The sequence below is a fragment of the Schistocerca serialis genome, chromosome 3 (assembly GCF_023864345.2).
Source record: "Schistocerca serialis cubense isolate TAMUIC-IGC-003099 chromosome 3, iqSchSeri2.2, whole genome shotgun sequence".
NCBI classification, from domain to species: Eukaryota; Metazoa; Arthropoda; class Insecta; order Orthoptera; family Acrididae; genus Schistocerca; species Schistocerca serialis.
The window spans coordinates 1,048,578,498-1,048,602,495 of NC_064640.1; positions in this window are offsets into that span (position 1 = coordinate 1,048,578,498).

Consider the following 23,998-nt stretch of genomic DNA (forward strand, 5'->3'; position numbering starts at 1 on the left):
ATGTCGGCACTGTGCCTTTTGTATTAAATTCGTATGCAATTTCTGTGTTTCATCGTCAATAAGAAGGTCGAAGGGATACAGTACACCTGAAGTGAAGCCTCGGCAACACAAATTGGACTCACAGGAGAGGTTCAAATCATAGAAATTTAGAGTGTCAGTTCTCTTGTACTTAAGTCGGCATTGTGCCATTTGTATTAAATTCGGACGCAATTTCTGTGTTTCATCGTCAATAAGAAGGTCCAAGAGATACAGTAAATCTGAAGTGAAGCATCGGAAACTAAAACTGGCCTCACAGGAGAGGTTCAAATCACAGAAAGTTAGAGTGTCAGTCCCTTTGTACTTAAGTCGGCATTGTTCCCTTTGTATGAAATTCGGATGCAATTTCTGTGTTCCATCGTCAATAAGAAGGCTCAAGGGATACAGTAAACTTGATGTGAAGCCTCGAAATCTAAAACTGGAAGCACAGGAGAGGTTCAAATCATAGAAAGTTAGAGTGTTAGTCCTCTTGTACTTAGGTCAGCATTGTGCCTTTTGTATTAAATTCAGATGCAATTTCTGTGTCTCATCGTTTATAAGAAGGTCCAAGGGATACAGTAAACCTGATGTGAAGAATCGGAATCTAAAACTGGACTCAAAGGAGAGGTTCAAATCATAGAAAGTTAGAGTGTCAGTCGTATTGTACTTACGTAGGCATTGTGCCTTTTGTATTAAACTCGGATGCAATATCTGTGTTTCATCGCCAATAAGAAGGTCCAAGGGATACAGTAAACCTGAAGTGAAGCATCGGAATCTAAAACTGGACTCACAGGTGAGGTTCAAATCATAGAAAGTTAGAGTGTCAGTCCTCTTGTACTTAAGTCGGCATTGTGCCTTTTGTATTAAATTCGGATGCAATTTCTGTGTTTCATCGTCAATAAGAAGGTCCAAGGGATACAGTAAACCTGAAGTGAAGCATCGGAATCTAAAACTGGACTCACAGGAGAGGTTCAAATCATAGAAAGTTAGGGTGTCAGTCCAATTGTACTTAAGTCGGCATTGTGCCTTTTGTATTAAATTCGGATGCAATTACTGTGTTTCATCGACAATAAGAAGGTCCATGGGATACAGTAAGCCTGAAGTGAAGATTCGGAATCTAAAACTGGACTCACAGGAGTGGTTCAAATCATAGAAAGTTAGAGTGTCAGTCCTCTTGTACTTCAGTCGGCACTGTGCCTTTTGTATTAAATTCGTATGCAATTTCTGTGTTTCATTGTCAATAAGAAGGTCCAAGGGATTCAGTAAACCTGAAGTGAAGCATCGGAATCTAAAACTGTACTCACAGGAAAGGTTCATATCATAGAAACTTAGAGTGTCAGTCGTCTGGTACTTAAGTCGGCATTGTGCCCTTTGTATTAAAATCAGATGCAATTTCTGTGTTTCATCGTCAATAAGACAGTCCAAGGATACAGTAAACCTGAAGTGAAGCATCGGAATCTAAAACTGGACTCACAGAAGAGGTACAAATCAGAGAAAGTTAGAGTGTCAGTCCTCTTGTACTTAAGTCGGCATTGTGCCTTTTGTATTAAATTCGGATGCAATTTCTGTGTTTCATCGTCAATAAGAAGGTCCAAGGGATACAGTAAACCTGAAGTGAAGCATTGGAATCTAAAACTGGAATCACAGGATAGGTTCAAATCATAGAAAGTTAGAGTGTCAGTGCTCTTGTACTTAAGCCGGCATTGTCCCTTTTGTATTAAATTCGGAAGCAATTTCTGTGTTTCATCGTCAATAAGAAGGTTCAAGGAATACAGTAAACCTGAAGTGAAGCATCGGAATCTAAAACTGGACTCACAGGAGAGGTTCAAATCATAGAAAGTTAGAGTGTCAGTCCTCTTGTACTTAAGTCGGCATTGTGCCTTTTGTATTAAATTCGGATGCAATTTCTGTGTTTCATCGTCAATATGAAGGTCCAAGGGATACAGTAAACCTGAAGTGAAGCCTCGGCAACAAAAACTGGACTCACAGGAGAGGTTCATATCATAGAAATTTAGAGTGTCAGTTCTCTTGTACTTAAGTCGGCATTGTGCCTTTTGTATTAATGTCGGATGCAATTTCTGTGTTTCATCGTCATTAAGAAGGTCCAAGGGATACAGTAAATCTGAAGTGAAGCCTCGGCAACAAAAACTGGACTCACAGGAGAGGTTCAAATCATAGAAATTTAGAGTGTCAGTTCTATGGTACTTAAGTCGGCATTGTGCCTTTTGTATTAAATTCGGACGCAATTTCTGTGTTTCATCGTCAATAAGAAGGTCCTAGGGATACAGAAAATCTGAAGAGAAGCATCGGAATCTAAAACTGGACTCACAGGAGAGGTTCAAATCACAGAAAGTTTGAGTGTCAGTCCTCTTGTACTTAAGTCGGCATTGTGCCTTTTGTATTAAATTCGGATGCAATTACTGTGTTTCATCGACAATAAGAAGGTCCATGGGATACAGTAAGCCTGAAGTGAAGCATCGGAATCTAAAACTGGACTCACAGGAGTGGTTCAAATCATAGAAAGTTAGAGTGTCAGTCCTCTTGTACTTCAGTCGGCACTGTGCCTTTTGTATTAAATTCGTATGCAATTTCTGTGTTTCATTGTCAATAAGAAGGTCCAAGGGATTCAGTAAACCTGAAGTGAAGCATCGGAATCTAAAACTGTACTCACAGGAAAGGTTCATATCATAGAAACTTAGAGTGTCAGTCGTCTGGTACTTAAGTCGGCATTGTGCCTTTTGTATTAAAATCAGATGCAATTTCTGTGTTTCATCGTCAATAAGACAGTCCAAGGATACAGTAAACCTGAAGTGAAGCATCGGAATCTAAAACTGGACTCACAGAAGAGGTACAAATCAGAGAAAGTTAGAGTGTCAGTCCTCTTGTACTTAAGTCGGCATTGTGCCTTTTGTATTAAATTCGGATGCAATTTCTGTGTTTCATCGTCAATGAGAAGGTCCAAGGGATACAGTAAACCTGAAGTGAAGCATTGGAATCTAAAACTGGAATCACAGGAGAGGTTCAAATCATAGAAAGTTAGAGTGTCAGTGCTCTTGTACTTAAGCCGGCATTGTCCCTTTTGTATTAAATTCGGAAGCAATTTCTGTGTTTCATCGTCAATAAGAAGGTCCAAGGAATACAGTAAACCTGAAGTGAAGCATCGGAATCTAAAACTGGACTCACAGGAGAGGTTCAAATCATAGAAAGTTAGAGTGTCAGTCCTCTTGTACTTAAGTCGGCATTGTGCCTTTTGTATTAAATTCGAATGCAATTTCTGTGTTTCATCGTCAATAACAAAGTCCAAAGGAATACAGAAAACCTGAAGTGAAGCATCGGAATCTAAAGGTGGAATCAGAGGAGAGGTTCAAATCAATGAAAGTTAGAGTGTCAGTCCTCTTGTACTTATGTCCGCATTGTGCCTTTTGTATTAAATTCGGATGCAATTTCTGTGTTTCATCGTCAATATGAAGGTCCAAGGGATACAGTAAACCTGAAGTGAAGCCTCGGCAACAAAAACTGGACTCACAGGAGAGGTTCATATCATAGAAATTTAGAGTGTCAGTTCTCTTGTACTTAAGTCGGCATTGTGCCTTTTGTATTAATGTCGGATGCAATTTCTGTGTTTCATCGTCAATAAGAAGGTCCAAGGGATACAGTAAATCTGAAGTGAAGCCTCGGCAACAAAAACTGGACTCACAGGAGAGGTTCAAATCATAGAAATTTAGAGTGTCAGTTCTCTTGTACTTAAGTCGGCATTGTGCCTTTTGTATTAAATTCGGACGCAATTTCTGTGTTTCATCGTCAATAAGAAGGTCCAAGGGATACAGAAAATCTGAAGAGAAGCATCGGAATCTAAAACTGGACTCACAGGAGAGGTTCAAATCACAGAAAGTTAGAGTGTCAGTCCTCTTGTACTTAAGTCGGCATTGTGCCTTTTGTATTTAATTGGATGAAATTTCTGTGTTTCATCGTCAATAAGAAGGTCCAAGGGATACAGTAAAATTGAAGTGAAGCATCGGAATCTAAAACTGGAATCACAGGAGAGGTTCAAATCATATAAACTTAGATTTTCAGTCCACTTGTACTTAAGCCGGCATTGTGCCTTTTGTATTAAATTCGGATGCAATTTCTGTGTTTCATCGTCAATAAGTAGGTCAAAGGGATATAGTAAACCTGAATTGAAGCATCGGGATCTAAAACTGGACTCACAGGAGAGGTTCAAATCATAGAAAGTTAGAGTGTCAGTCCTCTTGTACTTATGTCGGCATTGTGCCTTTTGTATTAAATTCGGATGCAATTTCTGAGTTTCAATGTCAATAAGAAGGTCCAAGGGATACAGTAAACCTGAAGTGAAGGATCGGAATCTAAAACTGGACTCACAGGTGAGGTTCAAATCATAGAAAGTTAGAGTGTCAGTCCTCTTGTACTTAAGTCAGCATTGTGCATTTTGTATTAAATTCGCATGCAATTTCTGTGTTTCATCGTCAATAAGAAGGTCCAAGGGATACAGTAAACCTGAAGTGAAGCATCGGAATCTAAAACTGGACTCACAAGAGAGGTTCAAATAATCGGAAGTTAGAGTGTCAGTCCTCTTGTTCTTAAGTCGGCATTGTACCTTTTGTATTAAATTCGGATGCAATTTCTGTGTTTCATCGTCAATAAGAAGGTCCAAGGGATACAGTAAACCTGAAGTGAAGCCTCGGCTACAAAAACAGGACTCACAGGAGAGGTTCAAATCATAGTAAGTTAGAGTGTCAGTATTCTTGTACTTAAGTCGGCATTGTGCCTTTTGTATTAATTTCGGATGCAATTTCTGTGTTTCATCGTCAATAAGAAGGTCTAAGGGATACAGTACACCTGAAGTGATGCCTCGGCAACAAAAATTGGTCTCACTGGAGAGGTTCAAATCATAGAAATTTAGAGTGTCAGTTCTCTTGTACTAATGTCGGCATTGTGCCTTTTGTATTAAATTCGGACGCAATTTCTGTGTTTCATCGTCAATAAGAAGGTCCAAGGGATACAGTAAATCTTAAGTGAAGCATCGGAAACTAAAACTGGACTCACAGGAGAAGTTCAAATCACAGAAAGTTAGAGTATCAGTCCTCTTGTACTTAAGTCGGCATTGTGCCTTTTGTATTAAATTCGGATGAAATTTCTGTGTTTCATCGTCAATAAGAAGGTCCAAGGGATACAGTAAACCTGAAGTGAAGAATCGGAATCTAACACGGGACTCACAGGAGTGGTTCAATTCATAGAAAGTTAGAGTGTCAGTCCTCTTGTACTTACGTCGGCATTGTGCCTTTTCTATTAAACTCGGATGCAATTTCTGTGTTTCATCGTCAATAAGAAGGTCCAAGGGATACAGTAAACGTGAAGTGAAGCATCGGAATCTAAAACTGGACTCACAGGAGAGGTTCAAATCATAGAAAGTTAGAGTGCCAGTCCTCTTGTACTTAAACCGGCATTGTGCATTTTGTATTAAATTCGGATGCAATTTCTGTGTTTCATCGTCGTTAAGAAGGTCCAAGGGGTACAGTAAACCTGAAGTGAAGCATCGGAATCTAAAACTGGACTCACAGGAGAGGTTCAAATAATAGAAACTTAGTCCTCCTGTACTTAAGTTGGCATTGTGCCTTTTGTATTAAATTCGGATGCAATTTCTGTGTTTCATCGTCAATAAGAAAGTCCAAGGGATATAGAAAACCTGAAGTGAAGCATAGGAATCTAAAACTGGACTCACAGGAGTGGTTCAAATCATAGAGAGTTAGTGTGTCAGTCCTCTTGTACTTGAGTCGGCACTGTGCCTTTTGTATTAAATTCGTATGCAATTTCTGTGTTTCATCGTCAATAAGAAGGTCCAAGGGATACAGTACACCTGAAGTGAAGCCTCGGCAACAAAAATTGGACTCACAAGAGAGGTTCAAGTCATAGAAGTTTAGAGTGTCAGTTCTCTTGTACTTAAGTCAGCATTGTGCCATTTGTATCAAATTTGGACGCAAATTCTGTGTTTCATCGGCAATAAGAAGGTCCAAGGGATACAGTAAATCTGAAGTGAAGCATCGGAAACTAAAACTGGACTCACAGGAGAGGTTCAAATCACAGAAAGTTAGAGTGTCAGTCCATTTGTACTTAAGTCGGCATTGTGCCTTTTGTATTAAATTCGGATGCAATTTCTGTGTTTCATCGTCAATAAGAAGGTTCAAGGGATACAGTAAACTTGAAGTGAAGCATCGGAATCTAAAACTGGAAGCACAGGAGAGGTTCAAATCATAGAAAGTTAGAGTGTTAGTCCTCTTGTACTTAGGTCGGCATTGTGCCTTTTGATTAAAATCGGATGCATGTACTGTGTTTCATCGTCAATAAGAAAACCCAAGGATACAGTAAACCTGAAGTGAAGCATCGGAATCTAAAACTGGACTCACAGAAGAGGTACAAATCAGAGGAAGTTAGAGTGTCAGTCCTCTTGTACATAAAGCGGCATTGTGCCTTTTGTATTAAATTCGGATGCAATTTCTGTGTTTCATCGTCAATAAGAAGGTCCAAGGGATACAGTAAACCTGAAGTGAAGCATTGGAATCTAAAACTGGAATCACAGGAGAGGTTGAAATCATAGAAAGTTAGAGTGTCAGTGCTCTTGTACTTAAGCCGGCATTGTCCCTTTTGTATTAAATTCGGAAGCAATTTCTGTGTTTCATCGTCAATAAGAATGTCCAAGGGATACAGTAAACCTGAAGTGAAGCATCGGAATCTAAAACTGGACTCACAGGAGAGGTTCAAATCATAGAAAGTTAGAGTGTCAGTCCTCTTGTACTTAAGTCGGCATTGTGCCTTTTGTATTAAATTCGAATGCAATTTCTGTGTTTCATCGTCAATAAGAAGGTCCAAAGGAATAGAGAAAACCTGAAGTGAAGCATCGGAATCTAAAAGTGGAATCAGAGGAGAGGTTGAAATCAATGAAAGTTAGAGTGTCAGTCCTCTTGTACTTAAGTCCGCATTGTGCCTTTTGGATTAAATTCGGAGGCAATTTCTGTGTTTCATCGTCAATAAGAAGGTCCAAGGGATACAGTAAACCTGAAGTGAAGCCTCGGCAACAAAAACTGGACTCACAGGAGAGGTTCATATCATTGAAATTTAGAGTGTCAGTTCTCTTGTACTTAAGTCGGCATTGTGCCTTTTGTATTAATTTCGGATGCAATTTCTGTGTTTCATCGTCAATAAGAAGGTCCAAGGGATACAGTAAACCTGAAGTGAAGCCTCGGCAACACAAACTGGACTCAAAGGTGAGGTTCAAATCATAGAAATTTAGAGTGTCAGTTCCCTTGTACTTAAGTTGGCATTGTGGTTTTTGTATTAAATTCGGACGCAGTTTCTGTGTTTCATCGTCAATAAGAAGGTCCAAGGGATACAGTAAATCTGAAGTGAAGCATCGGAATCTAAAACTGGACTCACAGGAGAGGTACAAATCACAGAAAGTTAGAGTGTTAGTCCTCTTGTACTTAAGTCGGCATTGTGACTTTTGTATTAAATTGGATGCAATTTCTGTGTTTCATCGTCAATCAGAAGATCCAAGGGATACAGTAAAATTGAAGTGAAGCATCGGAATCTAAAACTGGAATCACAGGAGAGGTTCAAATCATATAAACTTAGATTGTCAGTCCACTTGTACTTAAGCCGGCATTGTGCCTTTTGTATTAAATTCGGATGCAATTTCTGTGTTTCATCGTCAATAAGAAGGTCGAAGGGATATAGTAAACCTGAATTGAAGCATCGGGATCTAAAAGTGGACTCACAGGAGAGGTTCAAATCATAGAAATTTAGAGTGTCAGTTCCCTTGTACTTAAGTTGGCATTGTGGTTTTTGTATTAAATTCGGATGCCATTTCTGTGTTTCATCGTCAATAAGAAGGTCCAAGGGATACAGTAAACCTGAAGTGAAGCCTCGGCAACAAAAACAGGACTCACAGGAGAGGTTCAAATCATAGAAAGTTATAGTGTCAGTCCTCTTGTACTTACGTCGGCATTGTGATTTTTGTATTAAACTCGGATGCAATTTCTGTGTTTCATCGTCAATAAGAAGGTCCAAGGGATACAGTAAACCTGAAGTGAAGCATCGGAATCTAAAACTGGACTCACAGGTGAGGTTCAAATCATAGAAAGTTAGAGTGTCAGTCCTCTTGTACTTAAACCGGCATTGTGCATGTTGTATTAAATTCGGATGCAATTTCTGTGTTTCATCGTCGATAAGAACGTCCAAGGGATACAGTAAACCTGAAGTGAAGCATCGGAATGTAAAACTGGACTCACAGGAGAGGTTCAAATAATAGAAAGTTATAGTGTCAGTCCTCTTGTACTTAAGTTGGCATTGTGCCTTTTGTATTAAATTCGTATGCAATTTCTGTGTTTCATCGTCAATAAGAAGGTCCAAGGGATACAGTACACCTGAAGTGAAGCCTCGGCAACAAAAATTGGTCTCACAGGAGAGGTTCAAGTCATAGAAATTTAAAGTGTCAGTTCTCTTGTACTTAAGTCGGCATTGTGCCATTTGTATTAAATTCGGACGCAAATTCTGTGTTTCATCGGCCATAAGAAGGTCCAAGGGATACAGTGAATCTGAATTGAAGCATCGGAAACTAAAACTGGACTCACAGGAGAGGTTCAAATCACAGAAAGTTAGAGTGTCAGTCCATTTGTACTTAAGTCGGCATTTTGCCTTTTGTATTAAATTCGGATGCAATTTCTGTGTTTCATCGTCAATAAGAAGGTTCAAGGGATACTGTAAACTTGAAGTGAAGCATCGGAATCTAAAACTGGAAGCACAGGAGAGGTTCAAATCATAGAAAGTTAGAGTGTTAGTCCTCTTGTACTTAGGTCGGCATTGTGCCTTTTGTATTTAAATCGGATGCAATTACTGTGTTTCATCGTCAATAAGAAAGTCCAAGGATACAGTAAACCTGAAGTGAAGCATCGGAATCTAAAACTGGACTCACAGAAGAGCTACAAATCAGAGAAAGTTAGAGTGTCAGTCTTCTTGTACTTAAGTCGGCATTGTGCCTTTTGTATTAAATTCGGATGCAATTTCTGTGTTTCATCGTCAATAAGAAGGTCCAAGGGATACAGTAAACCTGAAGTGAAGCATTGGAATCTAAAACTGGAATCACAGGAGAGGTTGAAATCATAGAAAGTTAGAGTGTCAGTGCTCTTGTACTTAAGCCGGCATTGTCCCTTTTGTATTAAATTCGGAAGCAATTTCTGTGTTTCATCGTCAATAAGAAGGTCCAAGGGATACAGTAAACCTGAAGTGCAGCATCGGGATCTAAAACTGGACTCACAGGAGAGGTTCAAATCATAGAAAGTTAGAGTGTCAGTCCTCTTGTACTTAAGTCGGCATTGTGCCTTTTGTATTAAATTCGGACGCAATTTCTGTGTTTCATCGTCAATAAGAAGGTCCAAGGGATACAGTAAATCTGAAGTGAAGCATCGGAATCTAAAACTGGACTCACAGGAGAGGTACAAATCACAGAAAGTTAGAGTGTCAGTCCTCTTGTACTTAAGTCGGCATTGTGCCTTTTGTATTAAATTGGATTCAATTTCTGTGTTTCATCGTCAATCAGAAGATCCAAGGGATACTGTAAAATTGAAGTGAAGCATAGGAATCTAAAACTGGAATCACAGGAGAGGTTCAAATCGTATAAACTTAGATTGTCAGTCCACTTGTACTTAAGCCGGCATTGAGCCTTTTGTATTAAATTCGGATGCAATTTCTGTGTTTCATCGTCAATAAGAAGGTCCAAGGGATACAGTAAACCTGAAGTGAAGCCTCGGCAACAAAGACAGGACTCACAGGAGAGGTTCAAATCATAGAAAGTTAGAGTGTCAGTCCTCTTGTACTTAAGTCGGCATTGTGCCTTTTGTATTAAATTCGTATGCAATTTCTGTGTTTCATTGTCAATAAGAAGGTCCAAGGGATTCAGTAAACCTGAAGTGCAGCATCGGAAACTAAAACCTGACTCACAGGAGAGGCTCAAATCATAGAAACTTATAGTGTCAATCCTCTTGTACTTAAGTCGGCATTGTGCCTTTTGTATTAATTTCGGATGCAATTTCTGTGTTTCATCGTCAATAAGAAGGTCCAAGGGATACAGTAAACCTGAAGTGAAGCCTCGGCAACAAAAACAGGACTCACAGGAGAGGTTCAAATCATAGAAAGTTAGAGTGTCAGTCCTCTTGTACTTAAGTCGGCATTGTGCCTTTTGTATTAAATTCGGACGCAATTTCTGTGTTTCATCGTCAATAAGAAGGTCCAAGGGATACAGTAAATCTGAAGTGAAGCATCGGAAACTAAAACGGGACTCACAGGAGAGGTTCAAATCACAGAAAGTTAGAGTGTCAGTCCTCTCGTACTTAAGTCGGCATTGTGCCTTTTGTATTAAATTCGGATGAAATTTCTGTATTTTATCGTCAATAAGAAGGTCCAAGGGATACAGTAAACTTGAAGTGAAGCATCGGAATCTAAAACTGGAAGCACAGGAGAGGTTCAAATCATAGAAAGTTAGAGTGTTAGTCCTCTTGTACTTAGGTCGGCATTGTGCCTTTTGTATTAAATTCGGATGTAATTTCTGTGTTTCATCGTTTATAAGAAGGTCCAAGGGATACAGTAAACCTGAAGTGAAGCATCGGAATCTGACACGGGACTCACAGGAGTAGTTCAATTCATAGAAAGTAAGAGTGTCAGTCCTCTTGTACTTAAGTCAGCATTGTGCCTTTTGTATTACATTCGGATGCAATTTCTGTGTTTCATCGTCAATAAGAAGGTCCAAGGGATACAGTAAATCTGAAGTGAAGCTTCGGAATCTAAAACTGGACTCACAGTAGAGGTTCAAATCATAGAAAGTTACAGTGTCAGTCCTCTTGTACTTACGTCGGCATTGTGCCTTTTGTATTAAACTCGGATGCAATTTCTGTGTTTCATCGTCAATAAGAAGGTCCAAGGGATACAGTAAACCTGAAGTGAAGCATCGGAATCTAAAACTTGACTCACAGGAGAGGTTCAAATAATAGAAAGTTAGAGTGTCAGTCCTCTTGTACTTAAGTTGGCATTGTGCCTTTTGTATTAAATTCGGATGCAATTTCTGTGTTTCATCGTCAATAAGAAGGTCCAAGGGATACAGTAAACCTGAAGTGAAGCCTCGGCAACAAAAACTGGACTCACAGGAGAGGTTCATATCATAGAAATTTAGAGTGTCAGTTCTCTTGTACTTAAGTCGGAAGTGTGCCTTTTGTATTAATTTCAGATGCAATTTCTGTGTTTCATCGTCAATAAGAAGGTCCAAGGGATACAGTAAACCTGAAGTGAAGCCTCGGCAACACAAACAGGACTCAAAGGAGAGGTTCAAATCATAGACATTTAGAGTGTCAGTTCTCTTGTACTTAAGTCGGCATTGTGCCTTTTGTATTAAATTCGGACGCAATTTCTGTGTTTCATTGTCAATAAGAAGGTCAAAGGGATACAGTAAATCTGAAGTGAAGCATCGGAATCTAAAACTGGACTCACAGGAGAGGTACAAATCACAGAAAGTTAGAGTGTCAGTCCTCTTGTACTGAAGTCGGCATTGTGCCTTTTGTACTAAATTGGATGCAATTTCTGTGTTTCATCGTCAATCAGAAGATCCAAGGGATACAGTAAAATTGAAGTGAAGCATAGGAATCTAAAACTGGAATCACAGGAGAGGTTCAAATCATATAAACTTAGATTGTCAGTCCACTTGTACTTAAGCCGGCATTGTGCCTTTTGTATTAAATTCGGATGCAATTTCTGTGTTTCATCGTCAATAAGAAGGTCGAAGGGATATAGTAAACCTGAATTGAAGCATCGGGATCTAAAACTGGACTCACAGGAGAGGTACAAATCACAGAAAGTTAGAGTGTCAGTCCTCTTGTACTTAAGTCGGCATTGTGCCTTTTGTATTAAATTGGATGCAATTTCTGTGTTTCATCGTCAATCAGAAGATCCAAGGGATACAGTAAAATTGAAGTGAAGCATAGGAATCTAAAACTGGAATCACAGGAGAGGTTCAAATCGTATAAACTTAGATTGTCAGTCCACTTGTACTTAAGCCGGCATTGTGCCTTTTGTATTAAATTCGGATGCAATTTCTGTGTTTCATCGTCAATAAGAAGGTCGAAGGGATATAGTAAACCTGAATTGAAGCATCGGGATCTAAAACTGGACTCACAGGAGAGGTTCAAACCATAGAAAGTTAGAGTGTCAGTCCTCTTGTACTTAAGTCGGCATTGTGCCTTTTGTATTAAATTCGGATGCAATTTCTGAGTTTCATCGTCAATCAGAAGATCCTAGGGATACAGTAAAATTGAAGTGAAGCATCGGAATCTAAAACTGGCCCCACAGGAGTGGTTCAAATCATAGAAAGTTAGAGTGTTTGTCCTCTTGTACTTGAGTCTGCATTGTGCATGTTGTATTAAATTGGCATGCAATTTCTGAGTTTCATCGTCAATAAGAAGGTCCAAGGGATACAGTAAACCTGAAGTGAAGCATCGGAATCTAAAACTGGACTCACAGAAGAGGTTCAAATAATCGGAAGTTAGAGTGTCAGTCCTCTTGTACTTAAGTCGGCATTGTGCCTTTTGTATTAAATTCGGATGCAATTTCTGTGTTTCATCGTCAATAAGAAGGTCCAAGGGATACAGTAAACCTGAAGTGAAGCCTCGGCAACAAAGACAGGACTCACAGGAGAGGTTCAAATCATAGAAAGTTAGAGTGTCAGTCCTCTTGTACTTAAGTCGGCATTGTGCCTTTTGTATTAAATTCGTATGCAATTTCTGTGTTTCATTGTCAATAAGAAGGTCCAAGGGATTCAGTAAACCTGAAGTGCAGCATCGGAAACTAAAACCTGACTCACAGGAGAGGCTCAAATCATAGAAACTTATAGTGTCAATCCTCTTGTACTTAAGTCGGCATTGTGCCTTTTGTATTAATTTCGGATGCAATTTCTGTGTTTCATCGTCAATAAGAAGGTCCAAGGGATACAGTAAACCTGAAGTGAAGCCTCGGCAACAAAAACAGGACTCACAGGAGAGGTTCAAATCATAGAAAGTTAGAGTGTCAGTCCTCTTGTACTTAAGTCGGCATTGTGCCTTTTGTATTAAATTCGGACGCAATTTCTGTGTTTCATCGTCAATAAGAAGGTCCAAGGGATACAGTAAATCTGAAGTGAAGCATCGGAAACTAAAACGGGACTCACAGGAGAGGTTCAAATCACAGAAAGTTAGAGTGTCAGTCCTCTCGTACTTAAGTCGGCATTGTGCCTTTTGTATTAAATTCGGATGAAATTTCTGTATTTTATCGTCAATAAGAAGGTCCAAGGGATACAGTAAACTTGAAGTGAAGCATCGGAATCTAAAACTGGAAGCACAGGAGAGGTTCAAATCATAGAAAGTTAGAGTGTTAGTCCTCTTGTACTTAGGTCGGCATTGTGCCTTTTGTATTAAATTCGGATGTAATTTCTGTGTTTCATCGTTTATAAGAAGGTCCAAGGGATACAGTAAACCTGAAGTGAAGCATCGGAATCTGACACGGGACTCACAGGAGTAGTTCAATTCATAGAAAGTAAGAGTGTCAGTCCTCTTGTACTTAAGTCAGCATTGTGCCTTTTGTATTACATTCGGATGCAATTTCTGTGTTTCATCGTCAATAAGAAGGTCCAAGGGATACAGTAAATCTGAAGTGAAGCTTCGGAATCTAAAACTGGACTCACAGTAGAGGTTCAAATCATAGAAAGTTACAGTGTCAGTCCTCTTGTACTTACGTCGGCATTGTGCCTTTTGTATTAAACTCGGATGCAATTTCTGTGTTTCATCGTCAATAAGAAGGTCCAAGGGATACAGTAAACCTGAAGTGAAGCATCGGAATCTAAAACTGGACTCACAGGTGAGGTTCAAATCATAGAAAGTTAGAGTGTCAGTCCTCTTGTACTTAAGCCGGCATTGTGTATTTTGTATTAAATTCGGATGCTATTTCTGTGTTTCATCGTCGATAAGAAGGTCCAAGGGATACAGTAAACCTGAAGTGAAGCATCGGAATCTAAAACTTGACTCACAGGAGAGGTTCAAATAATAGAATGTTAGAGTGTCAGTCCTCTTGTACTTAAGTTGGCATTGTGCCTTTTGTATTAAATTCGGATGCAATTTCTGTGTTTCATCGTCAATAAGAAGGTCCAAGGGATACAGTAAACCTGAAGTGAAGCCTCGGCAACAAAAACTGGACTCACAGGAGAGGTTCATATCATAGATATTTAGAGTGTCAGTTCTCTTGTACTTAAGTCGGAAGTGTGCCTTTTGTATTAATTTCAGATGCAATTTCTGTGTTTCATCGTCAATAAGAAGGTCCAAGGGATACAGTAAACCTGAAGTGAAGCCTCGGCAACACAAACAGGACTCAAAGGAGAGGTTCAAATCATAGAAATTTAGAGTGTCAGTTCTCTTGTACTTAAGTCGGCATTGTGCCTTTTGTATTAAATTCGGACGCAATTTCTGTGTTTCATCGTCAATAAGAAGGTCGAAGGGATATAGTAAACCTGAATTGAAGCATCGGGATCTAAAACTGGACTCACAGGAGAGGTACAAATCACAGAAAGTTAGAGTGTCAGTCCTCTTGTACTTAAGTCGGCATTGTGTCTTTTGTATTAAATTGGATGCAATTTCTGTGTTTCATCGTCAATCAGAAGATCCAAGGGATACAGTAAAATTGAAGTGAAGCATAGGAATCTAAAACTGGAATCACAGGAGAGGTTCAAATCATATAAACTTAGATTGTCAGTCCTCTTGTACTTAAGTCGGCATTGTGCCTTTTGTATTAAATTCGGATGCAATTTCTGAGTTTCAATGTCTATAAGAAAGTTCAAGGGATACAGTAAACCTGAAGTGAAGCATCGGAATCTAAAACTGGCCCCACAGGAGTGGTTCAAATCATAGAAAGTTAGAGTGTCTGTCCTCTTGTGCTTAAGTCTGCATTGTGCATGTTGTATTATATTGGCATGCAATTTCTGTGTTTCATCGTCAATAAGAAGGTCCAAGGGATACAGTAAACCTGAAGTGAAGCATCGGAATCTAAAACTGGACTCACAGCAGAGGTTCAAATAATCGGAAGTTAGAGTGTCAGTCTGCTTGTACTTAAGTCGGCATTGTGCCTTTTGTATTAAATTCGGGTGCAATTTCTGTGTTTCATCGTCAATAAGAAGGTCCAAGGGATACAGTAAACCTGAAGTGAAGCCTCGGCAACAAAAACAGGACTCACAGGAGAGGTTCAAATCATAGAAAGTTAGAGTGTCAGTCCTCTTGTACTTAAGTCGGCATTGTGCCTTTTGTATTAAATTCGTATGCAATTTCTGTGTTTCATTGTCAATAAGAAGGTCCAAGGGATTCAGTAAACCTGAAGTGCAGCATCGGAAACTAAAACCTGACTCACAGGAGAGGCTCAAATCATAGAAACTTATAGTGTCAATCCTCTTGTACTTAAGTCGGCATTGTGCCTTTTGTATTAATTTCGGATGCAATTTCTGTGTTTCATCGTCAATAAGAAGGTCTATGGGATACAGTACACCTGAAGTGAAGCCTCGGCAACAAAAATTGGTCTCACAGGAGAGGTTCAAATCATAGAAATTTAGAGTGTCAGTTCTCTTGTACTTATGTCGGCATTGTGCCTTTTGTATTAAATTCGGACGCAATTTCTGTGTTCCATCGTCAATAAGAAGGTCCAAGGGATACAGTAAATCTGAAGTGAAGCATCGGAAACTAAAACTGGACTCACAGGAGAGGTTCAAATCACAGAAAGTTAGAGTGTCAGTCCTCTCGTACTTAAGTCGGCATTGTGCCTTTTGTATTAAATTCGGATGAAATTTCTGTATTCTATCGTCAATAAGAAGGTCCAAGGGATACAGTAAACTTGAAGTGAAGCATCGGAATCTAAAACTGGAAGCACAGGAGAGGTTCAAATCATAGAAAGTTAGAGTGTTAGTCCTCTTGTACTTAGGTCGGCATTGTGCCTTTTGTATTAAATTCGGATGTAATTTCTGTGTTTCATCGTTTATAAGAAGGTCCAAGGGATACAGTAAACCTGAAGTGAAGCATCGGAATCTGACACGGGACTCACAGGAGTAGTTCAATTCATAGAAAGTAAGAGTGTCAGTCCTCTTGTACTTAAGTCAGCATTGTGCCTTTTGTATTACATTCGGATGCAATTTCTGTGTTTCATCGTCAATAAGAGGGTCCAAGGGATACAGTAAATCTGAAGTGAAGCTTCGGAATCTAAAACTGGACTCACAGTAGAGGTTCAAATCATAGAAAGTTACAGTGTCAGTCCTCTTGTACTTACGTCGGCATTGTGCCTTTTGTATTAAACTCGGATGCAATTTCTGTGTTTCATCGTCAATAAGAAGGTCCAAGGGATACAGTAAACCTGAAGTGAAGCATCGGAATCTAAAACTGGACTCACAGGTGAGTTTCAAATCATAGAAAGTTAGAGTGTCAGTCCTCTTGTACTTAAGCCGGCATTGTGTATTTTGTATCAAATTCGGATGCTATTTCTGTGTTTCATCGTCGATAAGAAGGTCCAAGGGATACAGTAAACCTGAAGTGAAGCATCGGAATCTAAAACTTGACTCACAGGAGAGGTTCAAATAATAGAAAGTTAGAGTGTCAGTCCTCTTGTACTTAAGTTGGCATTGTGCCTTTTGTATTAAATTCGGATGCAATTTCTGTGTTTCATCGTCAATAAGAAGGTCCAAGGGATACAGTAAACCTGAAGTGAAGCCTCGGCAACAAAAACTGGACTCACAGGAGAGGTTCATATCATAGAAATTTAGAGTGTCAGTTCTCTTGTACTTAAGTCGGAAGTGTGCCTTTTGTTTTAATTTCAGATGCAATTTCTGTGTTTCATCGTCAATAAGAAGGTCCAAGGGATACAGTAAACCTGAAGTGAAGCCTCGGCAACACAAACAGGACTCAAAGGAGAGGTTCAAATCATAGAAATTTAGAGTGTCAGTTCTCTTGTACTTAAGTCGGCATTGTGCCTTTTGTATTAAATTCGGACGCAATTTCTGTGTTTCATCGTCAATAAGAAGGTCCAAGGGATACAGTAAATCTGAAGTGAAGCATCGGAATCTAAAACTGGACTCACAGGAGAGGTACAAATCACAGAAAGTTAGAGTGTCAGTCCTCTTGTACTTAAGTCGGCATTGTGCCTTTTGTACTAAATTGCATGCAATTTCTGTGTTTCATCGTCAATCAGAAGATCCAAGGGATAAAGTAAAATTGAAGTGAAGCATAGGAATCTAAAACTGGAATCACAGGAGAGGTTCAAATCATATAAACTTAGATTGTCAGTCCACTTGTACTTAAGCCGGCATTGTGCCTTTTGTATTAAATTCGGATGCAATTTCTGTGTTTCATCGTCAATAAGAAGGTCGAAGGGATATAGTAAACCTGAATTGAAGCATCGGGATCTAAAACTGGACTCACAGGAGAGGTACAAATCACAGAAAGTTAGAGGGTCAGTCCTCTTGTACTTAAGTCGGCATTGTGCCTTTTGTATTAAATTGGATTCAATTTCTGTGTTTCATCGTCAATCAGAAGATCCAAGGGATACAGTAAAATTGAAGTGAAGCATAGGAATCTAAAACTGGAATCACAGGAGAGGTTCAAATCATATAAACATAGATTGTCAGTCCTCTTGTACTTAAGTCGGCATTGTGCCTTTTGTATTAAATTCGGATGCAATTTCTGAGTTTCAATGTCTATAAGAAAGTTCAAGGGATACAGTAAACCTGAAGTGAAGCATCGGAATCTAAAACTGGCCCCACAGGAGTGGTTCAAATCATAGAAAGTTAGAGTGTCTGTCCTCTTGTACTTAAGTCTGCATTGTGCATGTTGTATTATATTGGCATGCAATTTCTGTGTTTCATCGCCAATAAGAAGGTCCAAGGGATACAGTAAACCTGAAGTGAAGCATCGGAATCTAAAACTGGACTCACAGCAGAGGTTCAAATAATCGGAAGTTAGAGTGTCAGTCCTCTTGTACTTAAGTCGGCATTGTGCCTTTTGTATTAAATTCGGATGCAATTTCTGTGTTTCATCGTCAATAAGAAGGTCCAAGGGATACAGTAAACCTGAAGTGAAGCCTCGGCAACAAAAACAGGACTCACAGGAGAGGTTCAAATCATAGAAAGTTAGAGTGTCAGTCCTCTTGTACTTAAGTCGGCATTGTGCCTTTTGTATTAAATTCGTATGCAATTTCTGTGTTTCATTGTCAATAAGAAGGTCCAAGGGATTCAGTAAACCTGAAGTGCAGCATCGGAAACTAAAACCTGACTCACAGGAGAGGCTCAAATCATAGAAACTTATAGTGTCAATCCTCTTGTACTTAAGTCGGCATTGTGCCTTTTGTATTAATTTCGGATGCAATTTCTGTGTTTCATCGTCAATAAGAAGGTCTAAGGGATACAGTACACCTGAAGTGAAGCCTCGGCAACAAAAATTGGTCTCACAGGACAGGTTCAAATCATAGAAATTTAGAGAGTCAGTTCTCTTGTACTTATGTCGGCATTGTGCCTTTTGTATTGAATTCGGACGCAATGTCTGTGTTTCATCGTCAATAAGAAGATCCAAGGGATACAGTAAATCTGAAGTGAAGCATCGGAAACTAAAACTGGACTCACAGAAGAGGTTCAAATCAAAGAAAGTTAGAGTGTCAGTCCTCTCGTACTTAAGTCGGCATTGTGCCTTTTGTATTAAATTCGGATGAAATTTCTGTATTTCATCGTCAATAAGAAGGTCCAAGGTATACAGTAAACTTGAAGTGAAGCATCGGAATCTAAAACCGGAAGCACAGGAGAGGTTCAAATCATAGAAAGTTAGAGTGTTAGTCCTCTTGTACTTAGGTCGGCATTGTGCCTCTTGTATTAAATTCGGATGTAATTTCTGTGTTTCATCGTTTATAAGAAGGTCCAAGGGATACAGTAAACCTGAAGTGAAGCATCGGAATCTGACACGGGACTCACAGGAGTAGTTCAATTCATAGAAAGTAAGAGTGTCAGTCCTCTTGTACTTAAGTCAGCATTGTGCCTTTTGTATTACATTCGGATGTAATTTCTGTGTTTCATCCTCAATAAGAAGGTCCAAGGGATACAGTAAACCTGAAGTGAAGCCTCGGCAACAAAAACTGGACACACAGGAGAGGTTCATATCATAGAAATTTAGAGTGTCAGTTCTCTTGTACTTAAGTCGGAAGTGTGCCTTTTGTATTAATTTCAGATGCAATTTCTGTGTTTCATCGTCAATAAGAAGGTCCAAGGGATACAGTAAACCTGAAGTGAAGCCTCGGCAACACAAACAGGACTCAAAGGAGAGGTTCAAATCATAGAAATTTAGAGTGTCAGTTCTCTTGTACTTAAGTAGGCATTGTGCCTTTTGTATTAAATTCGGACGCAATTTCTGTGTTTCATCGTCAATAAGAAGGTCCAAGGGATACAGTAAATCTGAAGTGAAGCATCGGAATCTAAAACTGGACTCACAGGAGAGGTACAAATCACAGAAAGTTAGAGTGTCAGTCCTCTTGTACTTAAGTCGGCATTGTGCCTTTTGTATTAAATTGGATGCAATTTCTGTGTTTCATCGTCAATCAGAAGATCCAAGGGATACAGTAAAATTGAAGTGAAGCATAGGAATCTAAAACTGGAATCACAGGAGAGGTTCAAATCATATAAACTTAGATTGTCAGTCCACTTGTACTTAAGCCGGCATTGTGCCTTTTGTATTAAATTCGGATGCAATTTCTGTGTTTCATCGTCAATAAGAAGGTCGAAGGGATATAGTAAACCTGAATTGAAGCATCGGGATCTAAAACTGGACTCACAGGAGAGGTTCAAATCATAGAAAGTTAGAGTGTCAGTCCTCTTGTACTTAAGTCGGCATTGTGCCTTTTGTATTAAATTCGGATGCAATTTCTGAGTTTCAATGTCTATAAGAAAGTTCAAGGGATACAGTAAACCTGAAGTGAAGCATCGGAATCTAAAACTGGCCCCACAGGAGTGGTTCAAATCATAGAAAGTTAGAGTGTCTGTCCTCTTGTACTTAAGTCTGCATTGTGCATGTTGTATTATATTGGCATGCAATTTCTGTGTTTCATCGTCAATAAGAAGGTCCAAGGGATACAGTAAACCTGAAGTGAAGCATCGGAATCTAAAACTGGACTCACAGGAGAGGTTCAAATAATCGGAAGTTAGAGTGTCAGTCCTCTTGTACTTAAGTCGGCATTGTGCCTTTTGTATTAAATTCGGATGAAATTTCTGTGTTTCATCGTCAATATGAAGGTCCAAGGGATACAGTAAACCTGAAGTGAAGCCTCGGCAACAGAAACAGGACTCACAGGAGAGGTTCAAATCATAGAAAGTTAGAGTGTCAGTCCTCTTGTACTTAAGTCGGCATTGTGCCTTTTGTATTAAATTCGTATGCAATTTCTGTGTTTCATTGTCAATAAGAAGGTCCAAGGGATTCAGTAAACCTGAAGTGCAGCATCGGAAACTAAAACCTGACTCACAGGAGAGGCTCAAATCATAGAAACTTATAGTGTCAATCCTCTTGTACTTAAGTCGGCATTGTGCCTTTTGTATAAATTTCGGATGCAATTTCTGTGTTTCATCGTCAATAAGAAGGTCTAAGGGATACAGTACACCAGAAGTGAAGCCTCGGCAACAAAAATTGGTCTCACAGGAGAGGTTCAAATCATAGAAATTTAGAGTGTCAGTTCTCTTGTACTTATGTCGGCATTGTGCCTTTTGTATTAAATTCGGACGCAATTTCTGTGTTTCATCGTCAATAAGAAGGTCCAAGGGATACAGTAAATCTGAAGTGAAGCATCGGAAACTAAAACTGGACTCACAGGAGAGGTTCAAATCAAAGAAAGTTAGAGTGTCAGTCCTCTCGTACTTAAGTCGGCATTGTGCCTTTTGTATTAAATTCGGATGAAATTTCTGTATTTCATCGTCAATAAGAAGGTCCAAGGGATACAGTAAACTTGAAGTGAAGCATCGGAAACTAAAACTGGAAGCACAGGAGAGGTTCAAATCATAGAAAGTTAGAGTGTTAGTCCTCTTGTACTTAGGTCGGCATTGTGCCTTTTGTATTAAATTCGGATGTAATTTCTGTGTTTCATCGTTTATAAGAAGGTCCAAGGGATATAGTAAACCTGAAGTGAAGCATCGAAATCTGACACGGGACTCACAGGAGTAGTTCAATTCATAGAAAGTAAGAGTGTCAGTCCTCTTGTACTTAAGTCAGCATTGTGCCTTTTGTATTACATTCGGATGCAATTTCTGTGGTTCTTCGTCAATAAGAAGGTCCAAGGGATACAGTAAATCTGAAGTGAAGCATCGGAATCTAAAACTGGACTCACAGTAGAGTTTCAAATCATAGAAAGTTACAGTGTCAGTCCTCTTGTACTTACGTCGGCATTGTGCCTTTTGTATTAAACTCGGATGCAATTTCTGTGTTTCATCGTCAATAAGAAGGTCCAAGGGATACAGTAAACCTGAAGTGAAGCATCGGAATCTAAAACTGACCTCACAGGTGAGGTTCAAATCATAGAAAGTTAGAGTGTCAGTCCTCTTGTACTTAAGCCGGCATTGTGTATTTTGTATTAAATTCGGATGCTATTTCTGTGTTTCATCGTCGATAAGAAGGTCCAAGGAATACAGTAAACCTGAAGTGAAGCATCGGAATCTAAAACTGGACTCACAGGAGAGGTTCAAATAATACAAAGTTAGAGTGTCAGTCCTCTTGTACTTAAGTTGGCATTGTGCCTTTTGTATTAAATTCGGATGCAATTTCTGTGTTTCATTGTCAATAAGAAAGTCCAAGGGATACAAAAAACCTGAAGTGAAGCATCGGAATCTAAAACTGGACTCACAGGAGTGGTTCAAATCATAGAGAGTTAGAGTGTCAGTCCTCTTGTACTTAAGTCGGCACTGTGCCTTTTGTATTAAATTCGTATGCAATTTCTGTGTTTCATCGTCAATAAGAAGGTCCAAGATATACAGTACACCTGAAGTGAAGCCTCGGCAACAAAAATTGGACTCACAGGAGAGGTTCAAGTCATAGAAATTTAGAGTGTCCGTTCTCTTGTACTTAAGTCGGCATTGTGCCATTTGAATTAAATTCGGACGCAAATTCTGTGTTTCATCGTCAATAAGAAGGTCCAAGGGATACAGTAAATCTGAAGTGAAGCATCGGAAACTAAAACTGGACTCACAGGAGTGGTTCAAATCACAGAAAGTTAGAGTGTCAGTCCATTTGTACTTAAGTCGGCATTGTGCCTTTTGTATTAAAATCGGATGCAATTTCTGTGTTTCATCGTCAATAAGAAAGTCCAAGGATACAGTAAACCTGAAGTGAAGCATCGGAATCTAAAACTGGAATCACAGGAGAGGTTCAAATCATAGAAAGTTAGAGTGTCAGTGCTCTTGTACTTAAGCCGGCATTGTCCCTTTTGTATTAAATTCGGAAGCAATTTCTGTGTTTCATCGTCAATAAGAAGGTCCAAGGGATACAGTAAACCTGAAGTGAAGCATCGGAATCTAAAACTGGACTCACAGGAGAGGTTCAAATCATAGAAAGTTAGAGTGTCAGTCCTCTTGTACTTATGTCGGCATTGTGCCTTTTGTATTAAATTCGAATGCAATTTCTGTGTTTCATCGTCAATAAGAAGGTCCAAAGGAATACAGAAAACCTGAAGTGAAGCATCGGAATCTAAAAGTGGAATCAGAGGAGAGGTTCAAATCAATGAAAGTTAGAGTGTCAGTCCTCTTGTACTTAAGTCCGCATTGTGCCTTTTGTATTAAATTCGGATGCAATTTCTGTGTGTCATCGTCAATAAGAAGGTCCAAGGGATACAGTAAACCTGAAGTGAAGCCTCGGCAACAAAAACTGGACTCACAGGAGAGGTTCATATCATAGAAATTTAGAGTGTCAGTTCTCTTGTACTTAAGTCCGCATTGTGCCTTTTGTATTAATTTCGGATGCAATTTCTGTGTTTCATCGTCAATAAGAAGGTCCAAGGGATACAGTAAACCTGAAGTGAAGCCTCGGCAACAAAAACTGGACTCACAGGAGAGGTTCAAACCATAGAAATTTAGAGTGTCAGTTCTCTTGTACTTAAGTCGGCATTGTGCCTTTTGTATTAATTTCGGATGCAATTTCTGTGTTTCATCGTCAATAAGAAGGTCCAAGGGATACAGTAAACCTGAAGTGAAGCCTCGGCAACAAAAACTGGACTCACAGGAGAGGTTCAAACCATAGAAATTTAGAGTGTCAGTTCTCTTGTACTTAAGTCGGCATTGAGCCTTTTGTATTAAATTCGGACGCAATTTCTGTGTTTCATCGTCAATAAGAAGGTCCAAGGGATACAGTAAATCTGAAGTGAAGCATCGGAATCTAAAACTAGACTCACAGGAGAGGTTCAAATCACAGAAAGTTAGAGTGTCAGTCCTCTTGTACTTAAGTCGGCATTGTCACTTTTGTATTAAATTCGGAAGCAATTTCTGTGTTTCATCGTCAATAAGAAGGTCCAAGGGATACAGTAAACCTGAAGTGAAGCATCGGAATCTAAAACTGGACTCACAGGAGAGGTTCAAATCATAGAAAGTTAGAGTGTCAGTCCTCTTGTACTTAAGTCGGCATTGTGCCTTTTGTATTAAATTCGAATGCAATTTCTGTGTTTCATCGTCAATAAGAAGGTCCAAAGGAATACAGAAAACCTGAAGTGAAGCATCGGAATCTAAAAGTGGAATCAGAGGAGAGGTTCAAATCAATGAAAGTTAGAGTGTCAGTCCTCTTGTACTTAAGTCCGCATTGTGCCTTTTGTATTAAATTCGGATGCAATTTCTGTGCTTCATCGTCAATAAGAAGGTCCAAGGGAT